The sequence below is a fragment of the Pristiophorus japonicus genome, chromosome 8 (genome assembly GCF_044704955.1).
Source record: "Pristiophorus japonicus isolate sPriJap1 chromosome 8, sPriJap1.hap1, whole genome shotgun sequence".
Lineage (NCBI taxonomy): Eukaryota > Metazoa > Chordata > Chondrichthyes > Pristiophoridae > Pristiophorus > Pristiophorus japonicus.
The window spans coordinates 175840270-175858454 of NC_091984.1; the positions used below are offsets into that span (position 1 = coordinate 175840270).

The 18185-nt window shown below is 45.8% G+C and overlaps 14 non-coding genes across 14 annotated transcripts; all 14 read right to left on the reverse strand.

Moving 5' to 3' along the window:
• Positions 1-918: 918 nt before the first annotated feature.
• trnal-cag (transfer RNA leucine (anticodon CAG)) lies at positions 919-1000 on the reverse strand. The gene has a single exon. It is a non-coding gene; the product is annotated as a tRNA-Leu (tRNA).
• A 963-nt stretch (positions 1001-1963) lies between these two features.
• Positions 1964-2045, reverse strand: trnal-cag (transfer RNA leucine (anticodon CAG)). Its single transcript has one exon. It is a non-coding gene; the product is annotated as a tRNA-Leu (tRNA).
• Positions 2046-4074: 2029 nt separating this feature from the next.
• Positions 4075-4156, reverse strand: trnal-cag (transfer RNA leucine (anticodon CAG)). Its single transcript has one exon. It is a non-coding gene; the product is annotated as a tRNA-Leu (tRNA).
• Positions 4157-5129: 973 nt separating this feature from the next.
• On the reverse strand, positions 5130-5211 carry trnal-cag (transfer RNA leucine (anticodon CAG)). The gene has a single exon. It is a non-coding gene; the product is annotated as a tRNA-Leu (tRNA).
• A 973-nt stretch (positions 5212-6184) lies between these two features.
• Positions 6185-6266, reverse strand: trnal-cag (transfer RNA leucine (anticodon CAG)). Its single transcript has one exon. It is a non-coding gene; the product is annotated as a tRNA-Leu (tRNA).
• Positions 6267-7239: 973 nt separating this feature from the next.
• On the reverse strand, positions 7240-7321 carry trnal-cag (transfer RNA leucine (anticodon CAG)). The gene has a single exon. It is a non-coding gene; the product is annotated as a tRNA-Leu (tRNA).
• A 973-nt stretch (positions 7322-8294) lies between these two features.
• On the reverse strand, positions 8295-8376 carry trnal-cag (transfer RNA leucine (anticodon CAG)). Its single transcript has one exon. It is a non-coding gene; the product is annotated as a tRNA-Leu (tRNA).
• Positions 8377-9349: 973 nt separating this feature from the next.
• On the reverse strand, positions 9350-9431 carry trnal-cag (transfer RNA leucine (anticodon CAG)). Its single transcript has one exon. It is a non-coding gene; the product is annotated as a tRNA-Leu (tRNA).
• A 973-nt stretch (positions 9432-10404) lies between these two features.
• On the reverse strand, positions 10405-10486 carry trnal-cag (transfer RNA leucine (anticodon CAG)). Its single transcript has one exon. It is a non-coding gene; the product is annotated as a tRNA-Leu (tRNA).
• A 973-nt stretch (positions 10487-11459) lies between these two features.
• Positions 11460-11541, reverse strand: trnal-cag (transfer RNA leucine (anticodon CAG)). The gene has a single exon. It is a non-coding gene; the product is annotated as a tRNA-Leu (tRNA).
• Positions 11542-12514: 973 nt separating this feature from the next.
• trnal-cag (transfer RNA leucine (anticodon CAG)) lies at positions 12515-12596 on the reverse strand. Its single transcript has one exon. It is a non-coding gene; the product is annotated as a tRNA-Leu (tRNA).
• Positions 12597-13569: 973 nt separating this feature from the next.
• On the reverse strand, positions 13570-13651 carry trnal-cag (transfer RNA leucine (anticodon CAG)). The gene has a single exon. It is a non-coding gene; the product is annotated as a tRNA-Leu (tRNA).
• Positions 13652-15669: 2018 nt separating this feature from the next.
• Positions 15670-15751, reverse strand: trnal-cag (transfer RNA leucine (anticodon CAG)). Its single transcript has one exon. It is a non-coding gene; the product is annotated as a tRNA-Leu (tRNA).
• Positions 15752-17768: 2017 nt separating this feature from the next.
• On the reverse strand, positions 17769-17850 carry trnal-cag (transfer RNA leucine (anticodon CAG)). Its single transcript has one exon. It is a non-coding gene; the product is annotated as a tRNA-Leu (tRNA).
• Between the last annotated feature and the right edge of the window lie 335 nt (positions 17851-18185).

The following is an 18185-nucleotide window of genomic DNA, read 5'->3' on the forward strand; positions in this document are numbered from 1 at the left end:
CATGCGGAAAATAATAATTAAGGCAATTAAAGTGGTAGACAGTAAACTCTCGAGAAACGATTTTGCAACATACCGGTCACAGGAACCTACGTATCCACAGGGCAACAACAGAAATTAGGTGCATGTTGGGACAAACCAGTTACAACATTCATTCAATATTTAATCCTATATCAACATCACTGACAAAAACAGATTATCTGGTCATGAACACATTGCTGTTTGTGGGATCGTGCTGTGTGCATACTGGCTGCGCCATTTCCCACATTACAACAGTGACTCACTTTAAAAATACTTCATTGGCTGTAAAGCGTTTTGGGACATGAAAGGCGCCAACACACTGCAGAAAATTTTACCCGATAGCTGGCAAAATGCGAGCTGTTGTGAGAAATACGTGTGTTGGTTGCATTGCAGGCATGATAAACTTAATGACTGGCGCTGCCTGTTAAGTGATGTCGTAACAATGTACGTGTTGTGTGATTGCACAGGAGGAAGGATTGTGATGCAACTCAGTAAATGTGCAGAATTGGAGCACGCTTTTCTGCAGTTGCAGTCGGTTCATTGTCAGGGTGGCCGAGTGGTTTAAGGTGCCAAACTCAAAGACTGTAACCCTTACCTTACCAAAGGTTGGTGTATTCTGGGACGTGGGTGCCAAGCCCACTTCTAGCAGCGTGGTTTCCAATCCCACTTCTGACATTTAGTTTTTATCCACACAAATGCGGCCAGCGTGCAAAAAGCATGCTCAACTGGCCTTCAATTTTCAAGTGGTGACATCAAACTCTTCGATGGTATTGCCATTTGCCAACAAACTAAAGGCACCGCTCACAGTCCAACTACTTTTCCACACCAAAATGGCCCCATTTGTGAAACAGGTGCCCATGCTTGTGCTGACAGAATGCAAGTGTTACGCAGGGAAAATTGTGGCAGCGGTGGGATTTGAACCCACGCCTCCGAAGAGACTGGAACCTGGATCCAGCGCCTTAGACCGCTCGGCCACGCTACCACTGGAAGCAGCTTCTGTTCTGGAACGAGTGACCGTTGAGTGAAATGTGACTTTGCCATGCGGAAAATAATAATTAAGGCAATTAAAGTGGTAGACAGTAAACTCTCGAGAAACGATTTTGCAACATACCGGTCACAGGAACCTACGTATCCACAGGGCAACAACAGAAATTAGGTGCATGTTGGGACAAACCAGTTACAACATTCATTCAATATTTATTCCTATATCAACATTACTGACAAAAACAGATTATCTGGTCATGAACACATTGCTGTTTGTGGGATCGTGCTGTGTGCATACTGGCTGCGCCATTTCCCACATTACAACAGTGACTCACTTTAAAAATACTTCATTGGCTGTAAAGCGTTTTGGGACATGAAAGGCGCCAACACACTGCAGAAAATTTTACCCGATAGCTGGCAAAATGCGAGCTGTTGTGAGAAATACGTGTGTTGGTTGCATTGCAGGCATGATAAACTTAATGACTGGCGCTGCCTGTTAAGTGATGTCGTAACAATGTACGTGTTGTGTGATTGCACAGGAGGAAGGATTGTGATGCAACTCAGTAAATGTGCAGAATTGGAGCACGCTTTTCTGCAGTTCATTGTCAGGGTGGCCGAGTGGTTTAAGGTGCCAAACTCAAAGACTGTAACCCTTACCTTACCAAAGGTTGGTGTATTCTGGGACGTGGGTGCCAAGCCCACTTCTAGCGGCGTGGTTTCCAATCCCACTTTTGACATTTACTTTTTACCCACACAAATGCAGCCAGCGTGCAAAAAGCATGCTCAACTGGCCTTCAATTTTCAAGTGGTGACATCAAACTCTTCGATGGTATTGCCATTTGCCAACAAACTAAAGGCACCGCTCACAGTCCAACTACTTTTCCACACCAAAATGGCCCCATTGTGAAACAGGTGCCCATGCTTGTGCTGACAGAATGCAAGTGTTACGCAGGGAAAATTCTGGCAGCGGTGGGATTTGAACCCACGCCTCCGAAGAGACTGGAACCTGGATCCAGCGCCTTAGACCGCTCGGCCACGCTACCACTGGACGCAGCTTCTGTTCTGGAACGAGTGACCGTTGAGTGAAATGTGACTTTGCCATGCGGAAAATAATAATTAAGGCAATTAAAGTGGTAGACAGTCAACTCTCGAGAAACGATTTTGCAACATACCGGTCACAGGAACCTACGTATCCACAGGGCAACAACAGAAATTAGGTGCATGTTGGGACAAACCAGTTACAACATTCATTCAATATTTATTCCTATATCAACATCACTGACAAAAACAGATTATCTGGTCATGAACGCATTGCTGTTTGTGGGATCGTGCTGTGTGCATACTGGCTGCGCCATTTCCCACATTACAACAGTGACTCACTTTAAAAATACTTCATTGGCTGTAAAGCGTTTTGGGACATGAAAGGCGCCAACACACTGCAGAAAATTTTACCCGATAGCTGGCAAAATGCGAGCTGTTGTGAGAAATACATGTGTTGGTTGCATTGCAGGCATGATAAACTTAATGACTGGCGCTGCCTGTTAAGTGATGTCGTAACAATGTACGTGTTGTGTGATTGCACAGGAGGAAGGATTGTGATGCAACTCAGTAAATGTGCAGAATTGGAGCACGCTTTTCTGCAGTTGCAGTCGGTTCATTGTCAGGGTGGCCGAGTGGTTTAAGGTGCCAAACTCAAAGACTGTAACCCTTACCTTACCAAAGGTTGGTGTATTCTGGGACGTGGGTGCCAAGCCCACTTCTAGCGGCGTGGTTTCCAATCCCACTTCTGACATTTACTTTTTATCCACACAAATGCGGCCAGCGTGCAAAAAGCATGCTCAACTGGCCTTCAATTTTCAAGTGGTGACATCAAACTCTTCGATGGTATTGCCATTTGCCAACAAACTAAAGGCACCGCTCACAGTCCAACTACTTTTCCACACCAAAATGGCCCCATTGTGAAACAGGTGCCCATGCTTGTGCTGACAGAATGCAAGTGTTACGCAGGGAAAATTGTGCCAGCGGTGGGATTTGAACCCACGCCTCCGAAGAGACTGGAACCTGGATCCAGCGCTTTAGACCGCTCGGCCACGCTACCACTGGAAGCAGCTTCTGTTCTGGAACGAGTGACCGTTGAGTGAAATGTGACTTTGCCATGCGGAAAATAATAATTAAGGCAATTAAAGTGGTAGACAGTAAACTCTCGAGAAACGATTTTGCAACATACCGGTCACAGGAACCTACGTATCCACAGGGCAACAACAGAAATTAGGTGCATGTTGGGACAAACCAGTTACAACATTCATTCAATATTTATTCCTATATCAACATCACTGACAAAAACAGATTATCTGGTCATGAACGCATTGCTGTTTGTGGGATCGTGCTGTGTGCATACTGGCTGCGCCATTTCCCACATTACAACAGTGACTCACTTTAAAAATACTTCATTGGCTGTAAAGCGTTTTGGGACATGAAAGGCGCCAACACACTGCAGAAAATTTTACCCGATAGCTGGCAAAATGCGAACTGTTGTGAGAAATACGTGTGTTGGTTGCATTGCAGGCATGATAAACTTAATGACTGGCGCTGCCTGTTAAGTGATGTCGTAACAATGTACGTGTTGTGTGATTGCACAGGAGGAAGGATTGTGATGCAACTCAGTAAATGTGCAGAATTGGAGCACGCTTTTCTGCAGTTACAGTCGGTTCATTGTCAGGGTGGCCGAGTGGTTTAAGGTGCCAAACTCAAAGACTGTAACCCTTACCTTACCAAAGGTTGGTGTATTCTGGGACGTGGGTGCCAAGCCCACTTCTAGCGGCGTGGTTTCCAATCCCACTTCTGACATTTACTTTTTATCCACACAAATGCGGCCAGCGTGCAAAAAGCATGCTCAACTGGCCTTCAATTTTCAAGTGGTGACATCAAACTCTTCGATGGTATTGCCATTTGCCAACAAACTAAAGGCACCGCTCACAGTCCAACTACTTTTCCACACCAAAATGGCCCCATTTGTGAAACAGGTGCCCATGCTTGTGCTGACAGAATGCAAGTGTTACGCAGGGAAAATTGTGGCAGCGGTGGGATTTGAACCCACACCTCCGAAAAGACTGGAACCTGGATCCAGCGCCTTAGACCGCTCGGCCACGCTACCACTGGAAGCAGCTTCTGTTCTGGAACGAGTGACCGTTGAGTGAAATGTGACTTTGCCATGCGGAAAATAATAATTAAGGCAATTAAAGTGGTAGACAGTAAACTCTCGAGAAACGATTTTGCAACATACCGGTCACAGGAACCTACGTATCCACAGGGCAACAACAGAAATTAGGTGCATGTTGGGACAAACCAGTTACAACATTCATTCAATATTTATTCCTATATCAACATCACTGACAAAAACAGATTATCTGGTCATGAACACATTGCTGTTTGTGGGATCGTGCTGTGTGCATCCTGGCTGCGCCATTTCCCACATTACAACAGTGACTCACTTTAAAAATACTTCATTGGCTGTAAAGCGTTTTGGGACATGAAAGGCGCCAACACACTGCAGAAAATTTTACCCGATAGCTGGCAAAATGCGAGCTGTTGTGAGAAATACGTGTGTTGGTTGCATTGCAGGCATGATAAACTTAATGACTGGCGCTGCCTGTTAAGTGATGTCGTAACAATGTACGTGTTGTGTGATTGCACAGGAGGAAGGATTGTGATGCAACTCAGTAAATGTGCAGAATTGGAGCACGCTTTTCTGCAGTTGCAGTCGGTTCATTGTCAGGGTGGCCGAGTGGTTTAAGGTGCCAAACTCAAAGACTGTAACCCTTACCTTACCAAAGGTTGGTGTATTCTGGGACGTGGGTGCCAAGCCCACTTCTAGCGGCGTGGTTTCCAATCCCACTTCTGACATTTACTTTTTATCCACACAAATGCGGCCAGCGTGCAAAAAGCATGCTCAACTGGCCTTCAATTTTCAAGTGGTGACATCAAACTCTTCGATGGTATTGCCATTTGCCAACAAACTAAAGGCACCGCTCACAGTCCAACTACTTTTCCACACCAAAATGGCCCCATTGTGAAACAGGTGCCCATGCTTGTGCTGACAGAATGCAAGTGTTACGCAGGGAAAATTGTGGCAGCGGTGGGATTTGAACCCACGCCTCCGAAGAGACTGGAACCTGGATCCAGCGCCTTAGACCGCTCGGCCACGCTACCACTGGAAGCAGCTTCTGTTCTGGAACGAGTGACCGTTGAGTGAAATGTGACTTTGCCATGCGGAAAATAATAATTAAGGCAATTAAAGTGGTAGACAGTAAACTCTCGAGAAACGATTTTGCAACATACCGGTCACAGGAACCTACGTATCCACAGGGCAACAACAGAAATTAGGTGCATGTTGGGACAAACCAGTTACAACATTCATTCAATATTTATTCCTATATCAACATCACTGACAAAAACAGATTATCTGGTCATGAACACATTGCTGTTTGTGGGATCGTGCTGTGTGCATCCTGGCTGCGCCATTTCCCACATTACAACAGTGACTCACTTTAAAAATACTTCATTGGCTGTAAAGCGTTTTGGGACATGAAAGGCGCCAACACACTGCAGAAAATTTTACCCGATAGCTGGCAAAATGCGAGCTGTTGTGAGAAATACGTGTGTTGGTTGCATTGCAGGCATGATAAACTTAATGACTGGCGCTGCCTGTTAAGTGATGTCGTAACAATGTACGTGTTGTGTGATTGCACAGGAGGAAGGATTGTGATGCAACTCAGTAAATGTGCAGAATTGGAGCACGCTTTTCTGCAGTTGCAGTCGGTTCATTGTCAGGGTGGCCGAGTGGTTTAAGGTGCCAAACTCAAAGACTGTAACCCTTACCTTACCAAAGGTTGGTGTATTCTGGGACGTGGGTGCCAAGCCCACTTCTAGCGGCGTGGTTTCCAATCCCACTTCTGACATTTACTTTTTATCCACACAAATGCGGCCAGCGTGCAAAAAGCATGCTCAACTGGCCTTCAATTTTCAAGTGGTGACATCAAACTCTTCGATGGTATTGCCATTTGCCAACAAACTAAAGGCACCGCTCACAGTCCAACTACTTTTCCACACCAAAATGGCCCCATTGTGAAACAGGTGCCCATGCTTGTGCTGACAGAATGCAAGTGTTACGCAGGGAAAATTGTGGCAGCGGTGGGATTTGAACCCACGCCTCCGAAGAGACTGGAACCTGGATCCAGCGCCTTAGACCGCTCGGCCACGCTACCACTGGAAGCAGCTTCTGTTCTGGAACGAGTGACCGTTGAGTGAAATGTGACTTTGCCATGCGGAAAATAATAATTAAGGCAATTAAAGTGGTAGACAGTAAACTCTCGAGAAACAATTTTGAAACATACCGGTCACAGGAACCTTCGTATCCACAGGGCAACAACAGAAATTAGGTGCATGTTGGGACAAACCAGTTACAACATTCATTCAATATTTATTCCTATATCAACATCACTGACAAAAACAGATTATCTGGTCATGAACACATTGCTGTTTGTGGGATCGTGCTGTGTGCATACTGGCTGCGCCATTTCCCACATTACAACAGTGACTCACTTTAAAAATACTTCATTGGCTGTAAAGCGTTTTGGGACATGAAAGGCGCCAACACACTGCAGAAAATTTTACCCGATAGCTGGCAAAATGCGAGCTGTTGTGAGAAATACGTGTGTTGGTTGCATTGCAGGCATGATAAACTTAATGACTGGCGCTGCCTGTTAAGTGATGTCGTAACAATGTACGTGTTGTGTGATTGCACAGGAGGAAGGATTGTGATGCAACTCAGTAAATGTGCAGAATTGGAGCACGCTTTTCTGCAGTTACAGTCGGTTCATTGTCAGGGTGGCCGAGTGGTTTAAGGTGCCAAACTCAAAGACTGTAACCCTTACCTTACCAAAGGTTGGTGTATTCTGGGACGTGGGTGCCAAGCCCACTTCTAGCGGCGTGGTTTCCAATCCCACTTCTGACATTTACTTTTTATCCACACAAATGCGGCCAGCGTGCAAAAAGCATGCTCAACTGGCCTTCAATTTTCAAGTGGTGACATCAAACTCTTCGATGGTATTGCCATTTGCCAACAAACTAAAGGCACCGCTCACAGTCCAACTACTTTTCCACACCAAAATGGCCCCATTGTGAAACAGGTGCCCATGCTTGTGCTGACAGAATGCAAGTGTTACGCAGGGAAAATTGTGGCAGCGGTGGGATTTGAACCCACGCCTCCGAAGAGACTGGAACCTGGATCCAGCGCCTTAGACCGCTCGGCCACGCTACCACTGGAAGCAGCTTCTGTTCTGGAACGAGTGACCGTTGAGTGAAATGTGACTTTGCCATGCGGAAAATAATAATTAAGGCAATTAAAGTGGTAGACAGTAAACTCTCGAGAAACGATTTTGCAACATACCGGTCACAGGAACCTACGTATCCACAGGGCAACAACAGAAATTAGGTGCATGTTGGGACAAACCAGTTACAACATTCATTCAATATTTAATCCTATATCAACATCACTGACAAAAACAGATTATCTGGTCATGAACACATTGCTGTTTGTGGGATCGTGCTGTGTGCATACTGGCTGCGCCATTTCCCACATTACAACAGTGACTCACTTTAAAAATACTTCATTGGCTGTAAAGCGTTTTGGGACATGAAAGGCGCCAACACACTGCAGAAAATTTTACCCGATAGCTGGCAAAATGCGAGCTGTTGTGAGAAATACGTGTGTTGGTTGCATTGCAGGCATGATAAACTTAATGACTGGCGCTGCCTGTTAAGTGATGTCGTAACAATGTACGTGTTGTGTGATTGCACAGGAGGAAGGATTGTGATGCAACTCAGTAAATGTGCAGAATTGGAGCACGCTTTTCTGCAGTTACAGTCGGTTCATTGTCAGGGTGGCCGAGTGGCTTAAGGTGCCAAACTCAAAGACTGTAACCCTTACCTTACCAAAGGTTGGTGTATTCTGGGACGTGGGTGCCAAGCCCACTTCTAGCGGCGTGGTTTCCAATCCCACTTCTGACATTTACTTTTTATCCACACAAATGCGGCCAGCGTGCAAAAAGCATGCTCAACTGGCCTTCAATTTTCAAGTGGTGACATCAAACTCTTCGATGGTATTGCCATTTGCCAACAAACTAAAGGCACCGCTCACAGTCCAACTACTTTTCCACACCAAAATGGCCCCATTGTGAAACAGGTGCCCATGCTTGTCCTGACAGAATGCAAGTGTTACGCAGGGAAAATTGTGGCAGCGGTGGGATTTGAACCCACGCCTCCGAAGAGACTGGAACCTGGATCCAGCGCCTTAGACCGCTCGGCCACGCTACCACTGGAAGCAGCTTCTGTTCTGGAACGAGTGACCGTTGAGTGAAATGTGACTTTGCCATGCGGAAAATAATAATTAAGGCAATTAAAGTGGTAGACAGTAAACCCTCGAGAAACGATTTTGCAACATACCGGTCACAGGAACCTACGTATCCACAGGGCAACAACAGAAATTAGGTGCATGTTGGGACAAACCAGTTACAACATTCATTCAATATTTATTCCTATATCAACATCACTGACAAAAACAGATTATCTGGTCATGAACACATTGCTGTTTGTGGGATCGTGCTGTGTGCATACTGGCTGCGCCATTTCCCACATTACAACAGTGACTCACTTTAAAAATACTTCATTGGCTGTAAAGCGTTTTGGGACATGAAAGGCGCCAACACACTGCAGAAAATTTTACCCGATAGCTGGCAAAATGCGAGCTGTTGTGAGAAATACGTGTGTTGGTTGCATTGCAGGCATGATAAACTTAATGACTGGCGCTGCCTGTTAAGTGATGTCGTAACAATGTACGTGTTGTGTGATTGCACAGGAGGAAGGATTGTGATGCAACTCAGTAAATGTGCAGAATTGGAGCACGCTTTTCTGCAGTTACAGTCGGTTCATTGTCAGGGTGGCCGAGTGGTTTAAGGTGCCAAACTCAAAGACTGTAACCCTTACCTTACCAAAGGTTGGTGTATTCTGGGACGTGGGTGCCAAGCCAACTTCTAGCGGCGTGGTTTCCAATCCCACTTCTGACATTTACTTTTTATCCACACAAATGCGGCCAGCGTGCAAAAAGCATGCTCAACTGGCCTTCAATTTTCAAGTGGTGACATCAAACTCTTCGATGGTATTGCCATTTGCCAACAAACTAAAGGCACCGCTCACAGTCCAACTACTTTTCCACACCAAAATGGCCCCATTGTGAAACAGGTGCCCATGCTTGTCCTGACAGAATGCAAGTGTTACGCAGGGAAAATTGTGGCAGCGGTGGGATTTGAACCCACGCCTCCGAAGAGACTGGAACCTGGATCCAGCGCCTTAGACCGCTCGGCCACGCTACCACTGGAAGCAGCTTCTGTTCTGGAACGAGTGACCGTTGAGTGAAATGTGACTTTGCCATGCGGAAAATAATAATTAAGGCAATTAAAGTGGTAGACAGTAAACCCTCGAGAAACGATTTTGCAACATACCGGTCACAGGAACCTACGTATCCACAGGGCAACAACAGAAATTAGGTGCATGTTGGGACAAACCAGTTACAACATTCATTCAATATTTATTCCTATATCAACATCACTGACAAAAACAGATTATCTGGTCATGAACACATTGCTGTTTGTGGGATCGTGCTGTGTGCATACTGGCTGCGCCATTTCCCACATTACAACAGTGACTCACTTTAAAAATACTTCATTGGCTGTAAAGCGTTTTGGGACATGAAAGGCGCCAACACACTGCAGAAAATTTTACCCGATAGCTGGCAAAATGCGAGCTGTTGTGAGAAATACGTGTGTTGGTTGCATTGCAGGCATGATAAACTTAATGACTGGCGCTGCCTGTTAAGTGATGTCGTAACAATGTACGTGTTGTGTGATTGCACAGGAGGAAGGATTGTGATGCAACTCAGTAAATGTGCAGAATTGGAGCACGCTTTTCTGCAGTTACAGTCGGTTCATTGTCAGGGTGGCCGAGTGGTTTAAGGTGCCAAACTCAAAGACTGTAACCCTTACCTTACCAAAGGTTGGTGTATTCTGGGACGTGGGTGCCAAGCCCACTTCTAGCGGCGTGGTTTCCAATCCCACTTCTGACATTTACTTTTTATCCACACAAATGCGGCCAGCGTGCAAAAAGCATGCTCAACTGGCCTTCAATTTTCAAGTGGTGACATCAAACTCTTCGATGGTATTGCCATTTGCCAACAAACTAAAGGCACCGCTCACAGTCCAACTACTTTTCCACACCAAAATGGCCCCATTGTGAAACAGGTGCCCATGCTTGTGCTGACAGAATGCAAGTGTTACGCAGGGAAAATTGTGGCAGCGGTGGGATTTGAACCCACGCCTCCGAAGAGACTGGAACCTGGATCCAGCGCCTTAGACCGCTCGGCCACGCTACCACTGGAAGCAGCTTCTGTTCTGGAACGAGTGACCGTTGAGTGAAATGTGACTTTGCCATGCGGAAAATAATAATTAAGGCAATTAAAGTGGTAGACAGTCAACTCTCGAGAAACGATTTTGCAACATACCGGTCACAGGAACCTACGTATCCACAGGGCAACAACAGAAATTAGGTGCATGTTGGGACAAACCAGTTACAACATTCATTCAATATTTAATCCTATATCAACATCACTGACAAAAACAGATTATCTGGTCATGAACACATTGCTGTTTGTGGGATCGTGCTGTGTGCATACTGGCTGCGCCATTTCCCACATTACAACAGTGACTCACTTTAAAAATACTTCATTGGCTGTAAAGCGTTTTGGGACATGAAAGGCGCCAACACACTGCAGAAAATTTTACCCGATAGCTGGCAAAATGCGAGCTGTTGTGAGAAATACGTGTGTTGGTTGCATTGCAGGCATGATAAACTTAATGACTGGCGCTGCCTGTTAAGTGATGTCGTAACAATGTACGTGTTGTGTGATTGCACAGGAGGAAGGATTGTGATGCAACTCAGTAAATGTGCAGAATTGGAGCACGCTTTTCTGCAGTTACAGTCGGTTCATTGTCAGGGTGGCCGAGTGGCTTAAGGTGCCAAACTCAAAGACTGTAACCCTTACCTTACCAAAGGTTGGTGTATTCTGGGACGTGGGTGCCAAGCCCACTTCTAGCGGCGTGGTTTCCAATCCCACTTCTGACATTTACTTTTTATCCACACAAATGCGGCCAGCGTGCAAAAAGCATGCTCAACTGGCCTTCAATTTTCAAGTGGTGACATCAAACTCTTCGATGGTATTGCCATTTGCCAACAAACTAAAGGCACCGCTCACAGTCCAACTACTTTTCCACACCAAAATGGCCCCATTGTGAAACAGGTGCCCATGCTTGTCCTGACAGAATGCAAGTGTTACGCAGGGAAAATTGTGGCAGCGGTGGGATTTGAACCCACGCCTCCGAAGAGACTGGAACCTGGATCCAGCGCCTTAGACCGCTCGGCCACGCTACCACTGGAAGCAGCTTCTGTTCTGGAACGAGTGACCGTTGAGTGAAATGTGACTTTGCCATGCGGAAAATAATAATTAAGGCAATTAAAGTGGTAGACAGTAAACCCTCGAGAAACGATTTTGCAACATACCGGTCACAGGAACCTACGTATCCACAGGGCAACAACAGAAATTAGGTGCATGTTGGGACAAACCAGTTACAACATTCATTCAATATTTATTCCTATATCAACATCACTGACAAAAACAGATTATCTGGTCATGAACACATTGCTGTTTGTGGGATCGTGCTGTGTGCATACTGGCTGCGCCATTTCCCACATTACAACAGTGACTCACTTTAAAAATACTTCATTGGCTGTAAAGCGTTTTGGGACATGAAAGGCGCCAACACACTGCAGAAAATTTTACCCGATAGCTGGCAAAATGCGAGCTGTTGTGAGAAATACGTGTGTTGGTTGCATTGCAGGCATGATAAACTTAATGACTGGCGCTGCCTGTTAAGTGATGTCGTAACAATGTACGTGTTGTGTGATTGCACAGGAGGAAGGATTGTGATGCAACTCAGTAAATGTGCAGAATTGGAGCACGCTTTTCTGCAGTTACAGTCGGTTCATTGTCAGGGTGGCCGAGTGGTTTAAGGTGCCAAACTCAAAGACTGTAACCCTTACCTTACCAAAGGTTGGTGTATTCTGGGACGTGGGTGCCAAGCCCACTTCTAGCGGCGTGGTTTCCAATCCCACTTCTGACATTTACTTTTTATCCACACAAATGCGGCCAGCGTGCAAAAAGCATGCTCAACTGGCCTTCAATTTTCAAGTGGTGACATCAAACTCTTCGATGGTATTGCCATTTGCCAACAAACTAAAGGCACCGCTCACAGTCCAACTACTTTTCCACACCAAAATGGCCCCATTGTGAAACAGGTGCCCATGCTTGTCCTGACAGAATGCAAGTGTTACGCAGGGAAAATTGTGGCAGCGGTGGGATTTGAACCCACGCCTCCGAAGAGACTGGAACCTGGATCCAGCGCCTTAGACCGCTCGGCCACGCTACCACTGGAAGCAGCTTCTGTTCTGGAACGAGTGACCGTTGAGTGAAATGTGACTTTGCCATGCGGAAAATAATAATTAAGGCAATTAAAGTGGTAGACAGTAAACCCTCGAGAAACGATTTTGCAACATACCGGTCACAGGAACCTACGTATCCACAGGGCAACAACAGAAATTAGGTGCATGTTGGGACAAACCAGTTACAACATTCATTCAATATTTATTCCTATATCAACATCACTGACAAAAACAGATTATCTGGTCATGAACACATTGCTGTTTGTGGGATCGTGCTGTGTGCATACTGGCTGCGCCATTTCCCACATTACAACAGTGACTCACTTTAAAAATACTTCATTGGCTGTAAAGCGTTTTGGGACATGAAAGGCGCCAACACACTGCAGAAAATTTTACCCGATAGCTGGCAAAATGCGAGCTGTTGTGAGAAATACGTGTGTTGGTTGCATTGCAGGCATGATAAACTTAATGACTGGCGCTGCCTGTTAAGTGATGTCGTAACAATGTACGTGTTGTGTGATTGCACAGGAGGAAGGATTGTGATGCAACTCAGTAAATGTGCAGAATTGGAGCACGCTTTTCTGCAGTTACAGTCGGTTCATTGTCAGGGTGGCCGAGTGGTTTAAGGTGCCAAACTCAAAGACTGTAACCCTTACCTTACCAAAGGTTGGTGTATTCTGGGACGTGGGTGCCAAGCCCACTTCTAGCGGCGTGGTTTCCAATCCCACTTCTGACATTTACTTTTTATCCACACAAATGCGGCCAGCGTGCAAAAAGCATGCTCAACTGGCCTTCAATTTTCAAGTGGTGACATCAAACTCTTCGATGGTATTGCCATTTGCCAACAAACTAAAGGCACCGCTCACAGTCCAACTACTTTTCCACACCAAAATGGCCCCATTGTGAAACAGGTGCCCATGCTTGTCCTGACAGAATGCAAGTGTTACGCAGGGAAAATTGTGGCAGCGGTGGGATTTGAACCCACGCCTCCGAAGAGACTGGAACCTGGATCCAGCGCCTTAGACCGCTCGGCCACGCTACCACTGGAAGCAGCTTCTGTTCTGGAACGAGTGACCGTTGAGTGAAATGTGACTTTGCCATGCGGAAAATAATAATTAAGGCAATTAAAGTGGTAGACAGTAAACCCTCGAGAAACGATTTTGCAACATACCGGTCACAGGAACCTACGTATCCACAGGGCAACAACAGAAATTAGGTGCATGTTGGGACAAACCAGTTACAACATTCATTCAATATTTATTCCTATATCAACATCACTGACAAAAACAGATTATCTGGTCATGAACACATTGCTGTTTGTGGGATCGTGCTGTGTGCATACTGGCTGCGCCATTTCCCACATTACAACAGTGACTCACTTTAAAAATACTTCATTGGCTGTAAAGCGTTTTGGGACATGAAAGGCGCCAACACACTGCAGAAAATTTTACCCGATAGCTGGCAAAATGCGAGCTGTTGTGAGAAATACGTGTGTTGGTTGCATTGCAGGCATGATAAACTTAATGACTGGCGCTGCCTGTTAAGTGATGTCGTAACAATGTACGTGTTGTGTGATTGCACAGGAGGAAGGATTGTGATGCAACTCAGTAAATGTGCAGAATTGGAGCACGCTTTTCTGCAGTTACAGTCGGTTCATTGTCAGGGTGGCCGAGTGGTTTAAGGTGCCAAACTCAAAGACTGTAACCCTTACCTTACCAAAGGTTGGTGTATTCTGGGACGTGGGTGCCAAGCCCACTTCTAGCGGCGTGGTTTCCAATCCCACTTCTGACATTTACTTTTTATCCACACAAATGCGGCCAGCGTGCAAAAAGCATGCTCAACTGGCCTTCAATTTTCAAGTGGTGACATCAAACTCTTCGATGGTATTGCCATTTGCCAACAAACTAAAGGCACCGCTCACAGTCCAACTACTTTTCCACACCAAAATGGCCCCATTGTGAAACAGGTGCCCATGCTTGTGCTGACAGAATGAAAGTGTTACGCAGGGAAAATTCTGGCAGCGGTGGGATTTGAACCCACGCCTCCGAAGAGACTGGAACCTGGATCCAGCGCCCTAGACCGCTCGGCCACGCTACCACTGGAAGCAGCTTCTGTTCTGGAACGAGTGACCGTTGAGTGAAATGTGACTTTGCCATGCGGAAAATAATAATTAAGGCAATTAAAGTGGTAGACAGTAAACTCTCGAGAAACGATTTTGCAACATACCGGTCACAGGAACCTACGTATCCACAGGGCAACAACAGAAATTAGGTGCATGTTGGGACAAACCAGTTACAACATTCATTCAATATTTAATCCTATATCAACATCACTGACAAAAACAGATTATCTGGTCATGAACACATTGCTGTTTGTGGGATCGTGCTGTGTGCATACTGGCTGCGCCATTTCCCACATTACAACAGTGACTCACTTTAAAAATACTTCATTGGCTGTAAAGCGTTTTGGGACATGAAAGGCGCCAACACACTGCAGAAAATTTTACCCGATAGCTGGCAAAATGCGAGCTGTTGTGAGAAATACGTGTGTTGGTTGCATTGCAGGCATGATAAACTTAATGACTGGCGCTGCCTGTTAAGTGATGTCGTAACAATGTACGTGTTGTGTGATTGCACAGGAGGAAGGATTGTGATGCAACTCAGTAAATGTGCAGAATTGGAGCACGCTTTTCTGCAGTTACAGTCGGTTCATTGTCAGGGTGGCCGAGTGGCTTAAGGTGCCAAACTCAAAGACTGTAACCCTTACCTTACCAAAGGTTGGTGTATTCTGGGACGTGGGTGCCAAGCCCACTTCTAGCGGCGTGGTTTCCAATCCCACTTCTGACATTTACTTTTTATCCACACAAATGCGGCCAGCGTGCAAAAAGCATGCTCAACTGGCCTTCAATTTTCAAGTGGTGACATCAAACTCTTCGATGGTATTGCCATTTGCCAACAAACTAAAGGCACCGCTCACAGTCCAACTACTTTTCCACACCAAAATGGCCCCATTTGTGAAACAGGTGCCCATGCTTGTGCTGACAGAATGCAAGGAAAATTGTGGCAGCGGTGGGATTTGAACCCACGCCTCCGAAGAGACTGGAACCTGGATCCAGCGCCTTAGACCGCTCGGCCACGCTACCACTGGAAGCAGCTTCTGTTCTGGAACGAGTGACCGTTGAGTGAAATGTGATTTGCCATGCGGAAAATAATAATTAAGGCAATTAAAGTGGTAGGCAGTAAACTCTCGAGAAACGATTTTGCAACATACCGGTCACAGGAACCTACGTATCCACAGGGCAACAACAGAAATTAGGTGCATGTTGGGACAAACCAGTTACAACATTCATTCAATATTTATTCCTATATCAACATCACTGACAAAAACAGATTATCTGGTCATGAACACATTGCTGTTTGTGGGATCGTGCTGTGTGCATACTGGCTGCGCCATTTCCCACATTACAACAGTGACTCACTTTAAAAATACTTCATTGGCTGTAAAGCGTTTTGGGACATGAAAGGCGCCAACACACTGCAGAAAATTTTACCCGATAGCTGGCAAAATGCGAGCTGTTGTGAGAAATACGTGTGTTGGTTGCATTGCAGGCATGATAAACTTAATGACTGGCGCTGCCTGTTAAGTGATGTCGTAACAATGTACGTGTTGTGTGATTGCACAGGAGGAAGGATTGTGATGCAACTCAGTAAATGTGCAGAATTGGAGCACGCTTTTCTGCAGTTACAGTCGGTTCATTGTCAGGGTGGCCGAGTGGTTTAAGGTGCCAAACTCAAAGACTGTAACCCTTACCTTACCAAAGGTTGGTGTATTCTGGGACGTGGGTGCCAAGCCCACTTCTAGCGGCGTGGTTTCCAATCCCACTTCTGACATTTACTTTTTATCCACACAAATGCGGCCAGCGTGCAAAAAGCATGCTCAACTGGCCTTCAATTTTCAAGTGGTGACATCAAACTCTTCGATGGTATTGCCATTTGCCAACAAACTAAAGGCACCGCTCACAGTCCAACTACTTTTCCACACCAAAATGGCCCCATTGTGAAACAGGTGCCCATGCTTGTGCTGACAGAATGCAAGTGTTACGCAGGGAAAATTCTGGCAGCGGTGGGATTTGAACCCACGCCTCCGAAGAGACTGGAACCTGGATCCAGCGCCCTAGACCGCTCGGCCACGCTACCACTGGAAGCAGCTTCTGTTCTGGAACGAGTGACCGTTGAGTGAAATGTGACTTTGCCATGCGGAAAATAATAATTAAGGCAATTAAAGTGGTAGACAGTAAACTCTCGAGAAACGATTTTGCAACATACCGGTCACAGGAACCTACGTATCCACAGGGCAACAACAGAAATTAGGTGCATGTTGGGACAAACCAGTTACAACATTCATTCAATATTTATTCCTATATCAACATCACTGACAAAAACAGATTATCTGGTCATGAACACATTGCTGTTTGTGGGATCGTGCTGTGTGCATACTGGCTGCGCCATTTCCCACATTACAACAGTGACTCACTTTAAAAATACTTCATTGGCTGTAAAGCGTTTTGGGACATGAAAGGCGCCAACACACTGCAGAAAATTTTACCCGATAGCTGGCAAAATGCGAGCTGTTGTGAGAAATACGTGTGTTGGTTGCATTGCAGGCATGATAAACTTAATGACTGGCGCTGCCTGTTAAGTGATGTCGTAACAATGTACGTGTTGTGTGATTGCACAGGAGGAAGGATTGTGATGCAACTCAGTAAATGTGCAGAATTGGAGCACGCTTTTCTGCAGTTACAGTCGGTTCATTGTCAGGGTGGCCGAGTGGTTTCAGGTGCCAAACTCAAAGACTGTAACCCTTACCTTACCAAAGGTTGGTGTATTCTGGGACGTGGGTGCCAAGCCCACTTCTAGCGGCGTGGTTTCCAATCCCACTTCTGACATTTACTTTTTATCCACACAAATGCGGCCAGCGTGCAAAAAGCATGCTCAACTGGCCTTCAATTTTCAAGTGGTGACATCAAACTCTTCGATGGTATTGCCATTTGCCAACAAACTAAAGGCACCGCTCACAGTCCAACTACTTTTCCACACCAAAATGGCCCCATTTGTGAAACAGGTGCCCATGCTTGTGCTGACAGAATGCAAGGAAAATTGTGGCAGCGGTGGGATTTGAACCCACGCCTCCGAAGAGACTGGAACCTGGATCCAGCGCCTTAGACCGCTCGGCCACGCTACCACTGGAAGCAGCTTCTGTTCTGGAACGAGTGACCGTTGAGTGAAATGTGATTTGCCATGCGGAAAATAATAATTAAGGCAATTAAAGTGGTAGGCAGTAAACTCTCGAGAAACGATTTTGCAACATACCGGTCACAGGAACCTACGTATCCACAGGGCAACAACAGAAATTAGGTGCATGTTGGGACAAACCAGTTACAACATTCATTCAATATTTATTCCTATATCAACATCACTGACAAAAACAGATTATCTGGTCATGAACACATTGCTGTTTGTGGGATCGTGCTGTGTGCATACTGGCTGCGCCATTTCCCACATTACAACAGTGACTCA